Below are 15,244 nucleotides of genomic sequence, written 5' to 3'. Positions count from 1 at the left end.
AGCTAATGGGAGTGGGTATAGCTTCTCTGTAGAGTAGCCTGGGACACCTCACTGGGGCCTCAGACTGGGGGAGATTCATTCTGCAAGGTGCAGGCATGCTGATCATCCCAACTGTACTGCTCAGTTACTTAACCTTTTGACTACCTTCCTCATATTAAAATGGGGATAACACTAGTACCTACTTTATAGGTTATTGTGAGAATTAAATGAGATAATATGTGAAGCGTTAGTGCCTGGAACACTGGGAGTGTTTAGGAAATACCACTCTCACCAGCATCAGCCTTCCCTCCAGACCTGTTCCTTCTGCATCTGCCCAGTTCCCCAAGCTAGAAACCTGAGGTCACCCAAGACTCTTCCTCCTCATGTCCACCCCCAATCAGTCCTGCAGACTAGGGCCTCTTCCCCTTCCAAGTACTATTAGTCAGGCCTTGTCCTCCTTTACATTCCTGGCTGCTACCTCAAGGGAGGCTGGCAAGAGGCTCCTAACCAACCTCTTTCCTTCTCTAGGTCCCCAATTCAAATCCTAGCTCTCCTAGAAGATGCAGATCTCATCCTGTCTATGTGGAACTTTCAGGATGGAGCTCAGATGCCTAGCTGGGCACAGATGGTCTCCAAGACCTGGCTCCTGTTGGCTTACCTACCCCATCTCCTACACCTTCCACACACCCACCCATGCTTCTGTCCAGAGAAACCAAGCACCTGTGATTCTTTGACACCCTTTGCGTCCGTGCTTTTGCACATGCAGTTCTTTCTGCTTGGATGCCTTGCTTCCTCTCCGTGGCTGACTCCTCCCCCTATCGAATACATTTCAATTGCCACTTCTTCCTCAAATCCTCCCAGGTCTGTCTGAGATGCTTCTCGGTGCTCCTATTTTCATTCTGATTGTTCTGGACTGCCCCCCCCCCCATAAGTGGGCAGGTACCATCTTTTTTTCTCCGCACTCCTGATGCCTCTCACTGAGCCTGGCACATAGTAGGCTCTGTTGGAAGCCAGTCCCAGTAGGCATCTTCCTCCTTGCTGTACTCCTGGGGCACTGAGCCAGGGAGGCTGGGAGGCAGGATGCCAGCATCGTAGGCACTTTTTCTACCACTCAGGAAGTGGGAGTCCTGGACCCAGAGTGGAGCCTGGGAGCCCAACCGACAGCACAGACACCGGAGCCTGGGACTTGGGAGTCCTGTCTGCCTGGAGCTTTGGAAACTAGACTGAGGCCAATGGAGGCTTGGTGAAACCAACAGACACAGTTCGCCCAGGCATTCAAAGGGCTCGTTGGGTAGATGAACCTGCAGCAGGGCAGACCCTAGACCTCCCCATCCCACGGTCAGTGTGCGAGAGTGTAAGATAAAGACAAATGGTGCTATTTGGGGTGGGTGCTGCGACTCCCACCCCCCTCAATCCAGGTTCCTCCCGTGCACAGCCTCGCCCCTCTTCCCCATCACTTAGTCCTAGGTGGCCACGTGACCTGCGCCCCCAGCAGCCACTAATCGCCCGGCTCCAGCCCTTCTCCTAAATAGGGAAGCGACTGGAGCAGATCGAGTTTCTGGGCCGCATTTACAGGTTCCTTAGACGAAGCCAAACCTCCTCCATCCCTTGCTTCCCCCCCCTTTCCGCCCCCCAAAGCCAACGACTGGCGCCGTGGGAAAGGAAAGAAGGGGCCCCTCCGGAGCCCCACCCCCAGCCCTCCAGTCATTCCGGCCCGGGTGAGGCCCCTCCCTCCACCGCTGCTCTGCGGGGCCCCTCTAGGGGCACAGCTTGGGTCGCCACATTCCAAACCCCTGGCGGCCCTTTGAGGTCACGTGGCGCGTGGGGGTGGGGCGGCAGGATGCCCCTGACCCAGGCTGGCGACCTCGAGGCTTTCCAGGGTTGCAGATGCTGGTCCCTTCTCCCTGGACCTAGCGTAGGCCAGATTTGCTTTGGCTTCTGGAACCCTGGGAGTGATGCATGGTGGGTTTTTACCCTCCAGCGCCTACTGTGTGTCTGGCTAATGCTGAGCACTCAGGCTTCTTACCTCCAGCTCTCGCGGCACCCCAGGCCAGGCCACATACCTTTCCTATGGAAGACACTAGCAGGGAGTTGCCAAGGCATGGCAGCTCAGAGGGCTAGAATCTTAGCTCTTGGCCTGCAAAGTGGACAGGGAAGGGGGGAAGACTGGGTAGAGCCAATCTCTTAGTTTAGGACGCTGTCTGTCCCTGTTAGGCAGGCCAAGTCAAGAGCTAACCCTGTTCCCTCTGGTTAGCCTGGGTTCCAGACCTCTGAGAGCTGTACTTTGGGTCTGGGGTTAGGGAAACTAAGGGGATTGCTTTCTCTCTGGGCTGGGCAGATGGTCCCTAAATTGCTTACTGCATTTTGGTGCCAACTCTGATAGTTAGAAAGCCCTACTGGAGCTGACCCTGGTCACACCAAGGGGCCTTGGCTTCTTTTTGGGGCTGAGGGGTGAGTGAGTGGATTGGAAGGTGAGGTACCAGCCATAGCCACCCTGCTTAAGAGGTTTGACCTTGTAGGAAGGAGAGTAGATGGTGGAATGGCGATGGTAGAAGGGAGCCATATTTTGGATGGAGGGAGAGGTCTGCATTTTTTTGTGAATCATTAAATCACTCATTCAAATATTTATTGAGCCCTTACTTAATGTGAGTCATGTATTCTACTATTTGCATAATCATTGACTTGCATAATCATCAACCTGTCCTGGGGCTACGGTGAGTAAGACAGGATTCCTGCCCTCATAGAGCTCATAGTCTTGTGGGAAAGCCAAACACTGGAGGGGCATTCACAGTGCTGAGAGCATCCGTGGGGCAGAGGGGCTGTGGGAAAGAGGAACACTTAGCCCAAATTAGGTGGGAGAGGAGGCTGGCTAAAGACAAAGTGTTAGAGGCCTGAACTATAAACCATCCTTAATCTGTCGGGCTGTGGGGAGAGAAGGAAAGAATGAATAGCCTTCCAGGTAGAAGGCACAGTGCATGCAGAGTCCCAGAGGCACATTCTGGAAACTGCCAGTGAAGGAGGGTTGGCACACAGCCACTCAGTTGCTGGCTGACAAAATAGGAGGAGATGGAGAGAACGCATTTGGGAGAGGAAGAGGGCTGAGCTGATAAATAATGCCACCCGGGAAGGTGCCCCTTGGACTCCACCTAGGGTCCTACAGGAGCGCTGTAGTGGAGAATGTCACAGCTCCTTTTATAGTTGCTCTATAAAATCAATATTTATTTTTATCAAGATACTACATACACAAGGCTTAAAAAATCCGAGAGTTCTGAGGGGCTGTAACAAAAACAGAAGTCCCCTGGCCTTTTTCCCAATTTTTATCCTACTCCCTAAGGACAACCACTTTCAACTGTTTTAGTTGTTTCTTCTGGTATTTCCTTCCTTATTTCTAAATAATCTATGCACTGCCATTCTGGATTCATCCAGCTCATTTGTTGACTTCTTGTTTTGGTAGATGAGGATTTTGATTCTTGCTCCCCTCTTCCCCTGCCCCACCCCCTTGATGTTTAGATCATAATTTATGGTTAAATCCATGTTCAGTGATTTCATTATTGACTTTGAAAATACTGTTTACTTTTGAGGCAAGTATTCTGGTTACATTTCCTCTTCTAATATAACTTTTTGTTGGATGCTCTGTTTACATTTCCTTTCTTGTACAACTTTCTTGTTTTTCCTGGAGTGAATTGCCTGATTTTTTTCTTTGCTTGGTTTTCTTTGAATCTCTGGCTCTGTCTTCCCACACCCTTCAACAGCTCTGTAAAATGCCTTCTCAGTACAATTTTGCATATGGCCAAACCTGTCATATAATCTTACCAGTTCTGTTTTGTTTTTCCTTGGAGACATTTGTCCTGGGGAGCTGCATCCTTCCGTTCTTCTCTGGATGCATTGCTCTCCAGTTGAGGTCTGTAGCGTATCTGTCACCCTCGGACTTCCCATTGCCAGTAGTTAAGAATTCCCTTTGCCCTTTTCCTCTTTCAAGGACTCAGTATCTTTCTCTGTTTACTTCCTTGTTTGGATGAAACACATCCTCCAGTAGCTTCTTGAGAAAGTGCCTGGGAGGTATAACGTTTTAGACACTTTTGCATACCCCAAATGGTTTCATTCCCACTCTCACTTTTGCTTCATAGTTTTGGCTGGGTATAGAATTTTAGGTTGAAAATCATTTTCCTTCAGAATTTTGAAGACATCGCTCCTTTGCCTTGCAGCTTCGAAAATTTTGCAGTAGAGGTTTCATGCTATTTTGATTCCTGAGACTTTGAATTCATCTCCCTCCCCCACCCCGGCTTTTAGGATTTTTCTCTTTTGTCCCTGATGTATTAAAACATCATAATGTATTGGCATGGCCCTTTTTTCCATGGCACTTGATAGGACTCTTTAATCTAACAGTGGTTTTCAAAGTGTAGTCCCCAGATAGCAGCATCAGTATCACCTGTGGGAACATGATAGGTATTGATGCACATCGTGAGCCCCAGCCCACATCTAATGAATAGAAACTCTCCTTAGGTCCCAGCAACCTGTGTTGTTGTTTTTTAAAGATTTTATTTATTTATTTGACAGAGAAAGAGAGAGAAAGCACAAGCAGGGGAGAGGGAGAAGCAGACTCCCTGCTGAGCAGGGAGCCCGATGTGGGGCTCGATCCCAGGACCCCGGGATCATGACCTGAGCTGAAGGCAGACGCTTAACTGACTGAGCCTCCCAGGCGCCCCTGCAACCTGTGTTTTGTTGTTTGTTTTATAGAGAGATAATTGACATACAACATGCTATTTGTTGCAGGTGTACAACATAATGATTTGATATTTGTACATACTATGAAATGATCACCACACTAAGTCTAGTTAACATCTGTCACCATACAGAGTGGCACATTATTTTCTTATGATGAGAACTTTTAAGATCTACTCTCTTAGCAACTTTCAAATATGCGATAACAATATTATTAACTGTAGTCACCCTACTATACATTGTGTGCTTGAGACTTACTTGTTTTATAACTGGAAGTTTGTACCTCTTGACTCCCTTTACCCACTTGGCTCACTCCCACCCCCAGCCTCTGGCAGACACCAGTCTGTTCCCTGTCAATGAGCTTGGTTTTTTGTTTGTTTGTTTAATATTTTTATGTTTAATATTTGCTTAATATTTTAGTATCTAGAAAATAATATATTTTAGATTCTTCATGTAAGTGAGATCAGACAGTATTTGTCTTTCTCTGTCTGATTTATTTCACTTAGCATAACGCCCTCAAGGTGCGTTTATATTGTTGCAGATGGCAAGATTTCCTTCTTTTTGGGACGCCTGGGTGGCTCAGTCGGTTAAGCGTCTGCCTTTGGCTCAGGTCATGATCTCAGGGGCCTGGGATCGAGTCTGCTTCTCCCTCTGCCCTGCTTGTGCTTTCTCACTCTTTCTCTGTCAAATAAATAAATAAAATCTTTAAAAAACTGCTTCTCCTCTGCCTCTCTCTCTCTCTGTCCCTCTGTCTCTCATGAGTAAATAAATAAAATCTTTAAAAAACTTTTTTTCCTTCTTTTTCTATCGCTGAGCAATATTATATATTAATATACATTTGTATATATAATCTGTGTTTTAACAAGCCCTCAGGTATTTTTGTGCATGCTAAGGTTTAAGAACCTGTTTTAACAATTTATGTCTTTACTTCTGGGAAACTTTATTATTTCTTTGAAACGTCCGCAACTCTTATTATTTGGATACCGGACCTCTTGGATTGCTCCTTTAATTTTCTTATTATTTCTTTCTTACTGGCCATCTCTTTTTTTCTATTTTCTGGGAGATTTCGTCAATGTTATATTCCAATCCATTTACTAAGTATGTTGTCATGAACTTTTTCTTTTCTTTTCTTTCTTCTTTTTTTTTAAAGATTTTATTTATTTATTTGTCAGAGAGAGCGCGTGAGAGCACAAGCAGGGGGAGGGGCAGAGGCCGAGGCCGAAGGAGAAGCAGGCTTCCCCCTGAGCAGGGAGCCCGATGTGATGCGGGGCTTGATCCGAGGACCGTGGGATCATGACCTGAGCTGAAGGCAGACGCTCAACCAACTGAGCCACCCAGGTGCCCCTTCTTCTACTTCTTCTTCTTCTTTTTTTTAATTTTCAAGAGGGCTTTCATGTTCCTTGTTTTTTCTTTTCTTTTCCATTTGAATGGTTTCATGTTCTTGGTTCTCTGGATGCATGCAGTGTCATCTCTCTGAGGATATTAATTTGAAATGTTCTCTTTATATTGTTTCTGTTTCCTCCAATTTCACATTTTCTGTTGTTTTGATATGTATCACATTGTAGACTTTCCATAGAGGTCTGGTCTTCCTTGGTCGTCCATTCATATTTGAGAAGGAGGCACTGGACGCAGTTGGAAATTCTCAGTGTGGGCTCACGGTAGGGCAGTCAGGCGGCTGGCTGGACTCTTTCATTGGGGATTCCCAGTTGTCAGTATCAGTGGCACAGTCTGGTTTTTTCCAGAATTTGATCCTTTGGTCTAGTCTCCAGCTTGAAGGTTATAAGGCCACCTGCCCAGAGTCCTAGAGCTGGGTGTAGCACGGGAAGTGGGGAGCAGTGTGTGGTAAGCCGGCTGAGTAACCCAATTCAGAATGCTGACTTTCACTCCATTTTTGTTCTCGCTCCTTCTTCTCCACTGCCTCCCCCAGGAAAGTTCAGTGTCTCCAGAATCCATCTTCCTGTCTCCTGCATGAGTGGGGAAGGGGACACAATAAGTCATTTGATTGTGTTGGGTACAGCTGACTTTCCTGACTATCGAATTGCTCTTTAAATAGATCTTTGAACAGGCCCTCAGTTTTTAGACCCCTGTCTTCTAGTTTACTCGCAACTTCCAATTCCCAAGTTTCTCAGGGGTTCTGAGGGAAGAGTCAGCTTGCTTCTTCTTCTTCTTCTTCTTCTTCTTTTTTTTTTAAGATTATTTATTTATTTGAGAGAGAGAGAGGGAGAGAGTATGATTAGGGTGGGGAGGGGCAGAGAGGGAGGGAGAAGCGGACTCCCTGCTGAGCAGAGAGCCCGACAGGATACTACACAGGACACTACATGGGGCTCAGTCTTAGGACCCTGAGATCATGACCTGAGCTGAAGGCCGATGCTTCAGCTGAAGCGTTAACTAAGTTAACTGGCTGAGCCACCCGGGTGCCCCGTCAGCTTGCTTTTTATGGGTATATGCCTCTGGACGTTTTGGGCCTGACTTTCTTAGTCGTTTGCCACTTTTGCATCCACTTTCTGTTCTCATATGATGTAGTTCAAGATTTTAAATGTCTGCTAGTTTGGTTAAAGATGGAGTTTGGGTTTCTCTATTTTATTCTCCATATCATTTGGGGGGGTTGATTTTTGAGGGGAAAAAGGAGATGGAAAGAGCTTTACTCCACCATTTTGTGACCAGAAGTCCGAGCTGTCTTCTTGAGGTAGATAATAGTGGTGTCTGTGCCCAACACTCCTATTCCTGCTCCTGCTGACAAAGAGGGAGTGGGTTATCTGTAGGAGAAAGGTGAGCAGGGGGAGGAGGGGAGCTTCAGGAGCTTAGAAGAGCTGCTCTGGGAACTTGATTGGAAACCCCCCAAAGGTGACAAGGATTACTGGGCCCCAGAGAGGTCTAGTTGAGGTGAGACAGTGAGAATCAGTGGAACAAGGATGGAGGTCGTGAGCAATGGGGAGGAAAGCCCCAGCTCACAGGAAGAGCGTGAGAGGGGTGGAGGACATTCTAGAACTAGAGAAAGGGGCAGCAAAGTGGCTGGCCTTGAGGCAGGCCATTCACCATGAGGCAGAAGAAGATAAGATGAGATTGACAACCACAGTCAGATGTTGATTGTGTGCCAGGGACTGAACCAAGTTCTTCAAAGCAGGCTCGGTGGGAGCCGGCCTCCAAGAGGAGGAAGGAAAGGAGTTTAAGGTCCCAGCAGGAAGGTCTGACTCTCAGATTGGGGGATGGGGCAGGTCTGAGTGAGGGTGGAGTCTTGGGTCCAGAGGAGGGAGAGCTGCTCAAGAACAGAACCATGAAGCAGCATGTATCTGGGGGGGGGGGAGAGGTGAGCTGGGGAAATGGTGGTGCACTTGCTCAAGTCTTCTGGAAGGAAGGCAATGGGTGGGAGAGGCCAGTCTTCTAGATGCATGGCCCCCTGGACATCAAGGGAGGAGAGAATTTTAAGAAGGGAGGGTGGTCACTTTAATCCACTTTACTATGAACTGAACATCCATGTGAGCGCCATCCCCAGGTCACAGCACGTTGGGGCACCAGTGTAGTCCAGGTACCTGAAATATACAGCTGCTGGCTCTGAGCTCTAACAACCTCACTTTCAGAACCCACCAGGCATTTCCCGGGGTCTTAGGGCCATTTCACCTCTTTTTCAGTGTGGCTGTTCTGTGTTGTGGACGTGCGCTGACATCACCCTCCTGGCCACGAACGCTCCTCCTGTCACTCGTCGCTGCATAGCCCCAGATCTGCATCAGCCAGAATCTTGTGGTCACAGGCCACAGGAACTGACTCTGGCTAACTGAAGCAGGAAAACAGTTGAGTGGAACGCTAGCAGGCAGCTCATGGATTCAACAGCACTCCCTACCTTCTTTTCTGTGCTGGTAAGCCTTGGTTTTGTTCCTGAATGTACACTGCCCTGTCCCCAGGGAAGGAGACCCCCTCAGCCCACAGGAGAGGAATGTTAAGTCTAGGCAACCGGTCGGGGTGCTTCTGCCTCCTTCCAGCACCTGGCTTAGGCCCAGGCATGTGGGGCAGCCCTGGCCAATGAGATGGAGGGGAAGCCCACTAGCCCAGAGGTCCTGACAGAGCCACAAGCTGTCTGGAAGTTTGAGGGGAGCCTTGACTTTCCTGAAGATGGAATTAACCCTCTCTGCCTCTGAAGAATGATATACTTGCTCATTGTTGAAGTCACGTTTAGTGGGTCTTCTGTGGTTTTCAACCAAAAGGTCCTAACTATCACATAAATACCAAGTATCTTCCCTGGGTATTTGGTGGCGTGACCGAGGGGAAAAGAAGCTGATGGCGCAAAGGGTAGTGTTAATAAGATTTCAAATAAACGAGGCCGATGCATCTTTTGGGGACACAAGAATTACCTAATAGATGAGAATGGATGGAAGACACTAGAGAGAAGGGGAACAACTCAGGGAGGAGGTCACCACTCATTAAGTAGACACTTGCTGTATACCAGGCACTGTGACAGGGGTGAGGATGAGCATAATGATGAGCAGAAGACAAGATCCCCTGCTGTCATGAAACTTTTAGCCCAGGTGTGGTGGGGGGACCATGAGCATGCAAATAACAAAATAAACAGGATAAGATAATGTAGGTAATTTTAGGGGAGTGGTTAATTTTGATAGAGGGTAGTCAAGGACGTCCCCTCTGAAGAGGAGACCCGAAGGGAGAATTAGCCAGCCATATGAATAAAGACATTAGAGATTTCCCGAATGTTTCAGGGCAGCAGTTGGCTCTGTCCTGGCTGAGAGTTCAGTGCCCATTCCAGAAAGGGAAGAGGTGGCTGTAAGTCTGGACTTGGAGGCTCATGTGGGCTGGGAGTGACAGAGTAGCTGGAGACCTGCCCTGTGGCAGGACAGGCTGGGAACTTGGGTATCACTGACTTTCTAGGGGCTGGAAAAGTTTGAATGGAGTATCTGAAGGGAGAGCCTGTGGGTTGAAGGAAAGACGCTTGGGGCCAGCAGATGACCCTCTGGTCTCTGAGGGCCCAGCTACTTGCTGTCTCCCCTTGCCCATCCAGTCTGGAGTTCCAACCTGTTCCCCTGTTTTAACATGTCTTAATTTGGGCTACTGTAACAAAATGCCATAGACTAGGTGAGAAATGTATTTCTCACAGTTCTGCAGGCTGGGAAGTCCAAGATCAAGGTGCTGGCAGCTTCAGTGTCTGGTGAGGGCCTGCTTCCTGGTTCAGAGATGGCCGTCTTCTGGCTGCGCCCTCACATGGCAGAAGGAGTGAGAGAACTCTATGGGGTCTCTTTTATAAAAGCACTAATCCCATTCAGGAGGGCTCATGACGTAATCACCTCCCAAAGGCCCAACCTCCTAAAACTGTCACACTGGGGTTTAGGATCACAACATATGAATCTCCTGGAGACGCATTCAGACTCTAAAAAACAGCTCAGCCAGATCAATAAGCATCTCCAGAGTGTTTGTGTGGCTTCTGCTGGGAGTTCGTGTGGGATGGATACAACAGAAAGTCCTGGCCTCACGGAGCTTGCTGGTCAAGGATTCAAGAATACTGCCTCTGAAACAATTAGAAAACAATTTATCAGCAGAAAATCGAGGATACCCGCTAGGGTTATAGACCATGGGTGGCCATCACAAGCCCCTCACTGCATTGGTCACAACCTCCCAACCTAGCACCAATAGCCCTCCTTTCCTGCCCACTGCTCACTTCTTCCCCTAGGGCTAAGGGTGGCCTATTTCTTACTGAGCGCCCCCCCCCCCCCCCCCCCGCCTCTTCCAGACCCCTTGAGGGGTAATTCATCCAGGTGGAGCCTGACACATGATTTCTGCTTATTCGGTGTTACCTTCCTCTACCTTCTGGGGGTGTGAAGGAGGAGGAGGGAGCAGTCAGCTGGACTAGGACTCCTTGGCCCAAAGGTGACATTGTCCTAGTGGGCTCTTCAGGGGCCTACCCAGCACAAGGTCCTAGTTTGGGGGGTCCTGTAGCTGAACAGGAAAGAAAAATGCTGATTGCTTACCATGTTGGTCTGTTGAAGAGGCAGACCACTAGCATTTTTCTTGTATTATCTCATTAAATCCACACAACAATCCTAGTAGGTGGGGACTTTATCCCACTTCACAGTTGAAGAGACTAAGTAAGGCACAGAGATAAGGTCACGTGTCCTTGTCAAACAACTAGTAACGGGTGCAGCCAAGATTCGAACCCAGGCCGTCTGACTGCAGCATCCTGGGTTGATGCCATTGTACATGCTGCCAAACTGGCTCATTCTAGGAATTTCCCTTCTTGCCACAACATTAAGAACAGAGCTAGAGGCCATTCTGCGTGAGGACCAGTTCCTCTCCTCCCCGTGTGAAGAGAGGGAGTTGGGATCCAAGAGAAGAGGCATTCCAGAAAAGGCACTGCCATGTTGGCTATTTTTCCTTAATGCTCCCCAGGCAGGGAGCTCTAACTTTTGATTTGCCAGGTGTCTCTCTGGTCTTCTAATTAACCCCAGAGTCAGCCTTCCGCCTATAGCTGCAGTCCATAATAACCCTGTGGCTCCGGGGCTGGTCCTCTGGGAGAGGCAGAGAGGACAAAGCAAGTACCAACTGGGGGTGGAGTTTCCTGTGATGATGTTCCCTTTGCCTCATCTATAAAAAGCTCCAGTATGATCTACCCCATCTATGGTGGAGTCCAGGGTGGCAGAGTGTGCGGGAGGAGGAAAAAATCAAGCTGAAACAGCTCCTCTTTGCCTCCCTGGATTCTCTTCCAAAATGCTGTCAGCACTGCCAGTTGGAAAATATTTTTCTCCCTCCCTTTGTCTTCTTTCTTATTTAAAAAAAAAAAAAGAAGAAGAAAAAAAGCCATCTGGTGTCAAATTCACTCCTGGCACATCATAAAGGGTAGCACTAAAAATGTCCCTGAAAAACTAAAAGCAAAACCACAGCAGTACACATGGGATTTAATCTCAGCATCCTAGAATTTCAGAGTGGCCAGGGGCCTCGGGGATCCAACCTTTCCTGGTTCGCAGGACGAAACGGAGGCTGGGGGGTGGGGGGTGGGGGGTTGGGCCACTCTCTCCAAAATGTTTCTTGAGCGCCTACTATGTTCACAAGGCACTCTTGGGCGTGGGAGACCGATCGTGAACAGAAAACCCAAAACTCCCTGCCGCCTTGGAGTCTTCAGTGGGTGGTTCTTGCCTGGTCCTGGGGCCTGCCTCTGCCCCGCGTTCCTCCAACGGCCCGGGGGCGGGCGCCTGGCCCGGGCCATCGCAGCCCCACGCCGCACCGGAGGCCGCCCGCGTGGGTGTCACCTCCAGGCTGCGGGCCCGCCGGGGCGTCGGGTGGCGCCGCTGTCCGGGCCGGGGCCGCTGTTTACTTCTGGGCGAAGTTCGCCGCGCGCCGCCCCGCCGCGGTCCCCCGGCGGCTGTGGCCGTAATCTCCCGCCGCTTCCTCCCGCCGCCGCTTTGGCTCCGCATTCCTCAGGGTTGAGCAACAACTTTCCCTCCGAAGGCGGCTGGGCCGGGGCCAGAGGGGCGCGGCCCCGGCCTCGGTGCCTCCCGCCGCACCCCAGGCGCGGCGCGGCGCGGCGCGGCGCGGAGCGCGGCGCGCGGCCGCCAGTGCCTGCCCCCGGGAGCCAGGGCTGCCGCGGGGTTGGGGGGGGGGGCGGGGGGGGGGGGGGGCTCAGGCCGGGGGGCAGCTCCGAGTTCCCACCGGCCGTGGCAGGATTGCCCGAGCGTCGGGTGGGTGCGTGGGCCTGACCCTGGCCTTGATCGTGGAGCTGGTGGTCCCCGCTGACCGCCCAGTCTGGCGCCCTGCACGGGGTGAGCACGCAAAGTTTGCTTCGGGTTTCTGCTCCAATTCTGAGGTTCTTTGACCACGGAGAGAGGAGGGTTTGGTGCAACTACAGAAGAGAGGTCCTAACCCAGTTCTTGGCCTGAATGTAAATATTTACAACAATCATATTAATACAGGCACTTGAAATACACTCTCATGCCTACTGAGCTTCAACGTATCTCAGGGACAAGGTTGGTTTCTTACTATTTACCTTATTTTAGGAACTAGAAAGCCTGTGACTAGTTAGATGCCGAGAAGGAGTTAGCCCAACTCAGCGCGCTCTCTGGAGCCACCTCAGGTCTGCTGACCTCTCAGGTCAAGCAAAGCCCTCTCTGCACCCTGATGTGACCAGGAACTGGCCCCACTTTCTCCACTCAGGAGTTGAGTGCTGGAGCCTGGACAGGGGAGTGGAATTAGATAATATTAAGCTCTCAACTCAATTAAATATAAGCTCCAGTGGGGATTTGGCTGTTTTGTTTACTGCAGTATCCCTGGCTCTGAAAACAATGCTTGGTAATAGTAGATGCTCAATAAATATTTGTTGAGTGAATGAATGACTATAGTAAAGGTCTTCAGATTCCTAAGAATGAAATATGTATCCTCCCTTCTTGCTCCATTACCTTCCATTGAAACTCATGCTTTCTTTCTCTTCCTGCCTCTTAAATCTTGAGCTTAGGTTTTAAAGTCTTTGTGTGTGTTTTGTTTTGTTTTAGTTCATTTGGAATAATTTTAGGCTTACAGGAAAGTTGCAAAGGTAGTAAAAAGAGTTCCCGTATACTCTTCACCCAGCTTCCCCCAAAGTTAATATCTATGTCACCATGGTACATTTGTCAAAATGAAGAAATTAACATTGGTGCAACACTGTTAAGCAGACAACATCCTTTACTTGGATTTCTTGTTTTTTTCACTCATATCCTTTTTCTGCTCCAAGACCCAATCTGGGATATCTCCTTGCATTTTGGGCTGGAAGCCTCTTAATGTGTAATCCAGATCTCATCGTGTAGGGTCTCTCTCCTTGGCAATGATGCAGGAGGCAGAGTCCCTGGCACTGGACTGAGCTTCCTGTCCTGGGGGACTAGGAAACACCTTGAGCCCTGGATTTCCTGAGAGTGATATTAAGGGATTCCTCCTGGGTCTGCTTGCTGGATCTGGGAGCATCTGGTACAAATCTAGACCCGGAGGCCTGCCCTGGGTCTCCCCTCCCTGCTCCCATACCCCTACCATGCATACACCAGAAAGGAGATGAACATGCTGCTCCAGGTGATCCGACCCGGGTCTGCATTTCTTTTGGGACCTGACTCTTCCCTGTGCCCCTCATTACCTGGTACCAATTCCTTGGTCTTCATGAGGGCCAGACCCCATTCATTTCTCCCCAGCCTCACTCTCCTTTTCCCCCATCCTGGAATCCTCTTCTAGCCTGAAATCCTCAGGGAAGCAGCTAAGGGTTCTGTTCTGGGCTATGTTACTTGCTCACAGCTCTCCATTGAGCTAGCCTTGGGATTGGAGATGAGTGAAGTGAGGGACAATCCGTTTATTCAGTTGGCAAGGGTTTATTGAGCCTGGTTGAGTCACAAAGATGAACAGTTCTGATCCTTGCTCTCTAAGGTCTTAACGGTTTGGAGGAAGAGACAGGTAATATGAACAAATAATCGGGAACATGCCTTTATAGAGATACTGTGCGTACACACTTTGGGGCAGCACTTAGGGGCAGAGCCTGGTTGCTTGGATCGTGGAGGAACATTGGGACAGCTCCTGAGGTCATGCTTGAGTTGGGTCTTGAAAGATGGATAGAAATTGGTAGGTGCTCAGGAAGGGGTCAGGGAGAGGAGAAAAGGGCACTGCTAGCAGAAGTGACAGCAGCTGTGAGGGTGCAGGTGCATCTAAGATTGTCGGGGAGCATTGTCAGGGATCTGCAGAGTAGCCCAGTGTGGCTGGAACATGGGGATGTGTAGGAGATGGCAGGAGAGAGACAAGCTGGATAAATAGAACAATCAGGTCTTAGGTTCCACAGTTGGGGGTTTAAACTTTGTTCAGTGGCTGGTGAGGGCTATGGGCTCATTTACATGTTAGAATGGTCACTTGGGTGCCTCTTTGGAGCCTGGACTCTGAGCGAGAGGTAACGGGGTCTGAAACAGGGTAGTGGAGTTGGGGCAGAGGGGACAGACACCAGAGAAACTGAGAGGCAGGGCTCAGTAACTGGATAGTGGAGTGGGGTAAGGGGTAAGAGGAGTTAGAGCGACTTCGGAGGGTGTTCTCGTTTGCAGGATGGAGAGGAGAGGGATGGGTTGGTGGTAGGGGGATGCAGAATGACCTGGAGTTGTTTTCACCACACACCCCTGAGCATCTTGAGTGGGGGTGAGGTTAGGTATTGCACACATGGCCTGGCTGGCCCCAGCCTCCTTGCCCAGAGGAGGACTGGCTCAGGGCAGGGGGCTGGTTGCTGAACAGGCCAACTGAGGGTTGTCATTCTAGGGGGATCTGACCTGGGACACCTTGGTGGTGAAGTGGGGAGGAGGGGATCTGGAAGAGATGGGGTAGGGAAAGAGAAGGGGTGAGGTTTGGCTCAGGGAACTGAGGAGAAGGTCACCAAGTCACTCCAGATGCAGAAGCCAGAGGAGGTCTCGGCACCCTCCTCTAATGTGGAGACTGACTAGGTGGGGACCAGGCAGTCCATGGAGCCCTGAGCAAACACTCAGAGCTGAGGAGGTGAGCAGGTGCGGCAGCTCCCCTGTCTTTGGGCATTTCAGGACCCGCTGGGATTCTGGAAGCGGCTGAA

At 49.9% G+C, this 15,244-nt stretch overlaps 1 protein-coding gene across 2 annotated transcripts in view; it reads left to right on the top strand.

Annotated features, from left to right (window-relative positions):
* ATP23 (ATP23 metallopeptidase and ATP synthase assembly factor homolog) overlaps positions 1 to 15,244 on the top strand; it is a 99,836-nt gene that overhangs the window by 4,000 nt on the left and 80,592 nt on the right. The window contains exons 1-2 of one of the 2 annotated variants that reach the window (XM_073900754.1): positions 1,134 to 1,317; positions 8,331 to 8,555. The gene's annotated coding sequence lies outside the window, so the exon portion shown is untranslated. Of the gene's footprint in view, positions 1 to 1,133; positions 1,318 to 8,330; positions 8,556 to 15,244 lie in introns of those variants that run through there. The other variant, XM_073900753.1, reaches the window with a different exon arrangement.

The sequence above is a fragment of the Callorhinus ursinus genome, unplaced genomic scaffold, assembly GCF_003265705.2.
Source record: "Callorhinus ursinus isolate GAN/ISIS: 27379988/994484 unplaced genomic scaffold, GSC_fseal_2.0 scaffold14, whole genome shotgun sequence".
In the NCBI taxonomy this organism is placed as follows: Eukaryota; Metazoa; Chordata; class Mammalia; order Carnivora; family Otariidae; genus Callorhinus; species Callorhinus ursinus.
Note: the sequence above shows the minus strand (reverse complement) of the source record. Positions and strands in the feature narration are given on the sequence as shown.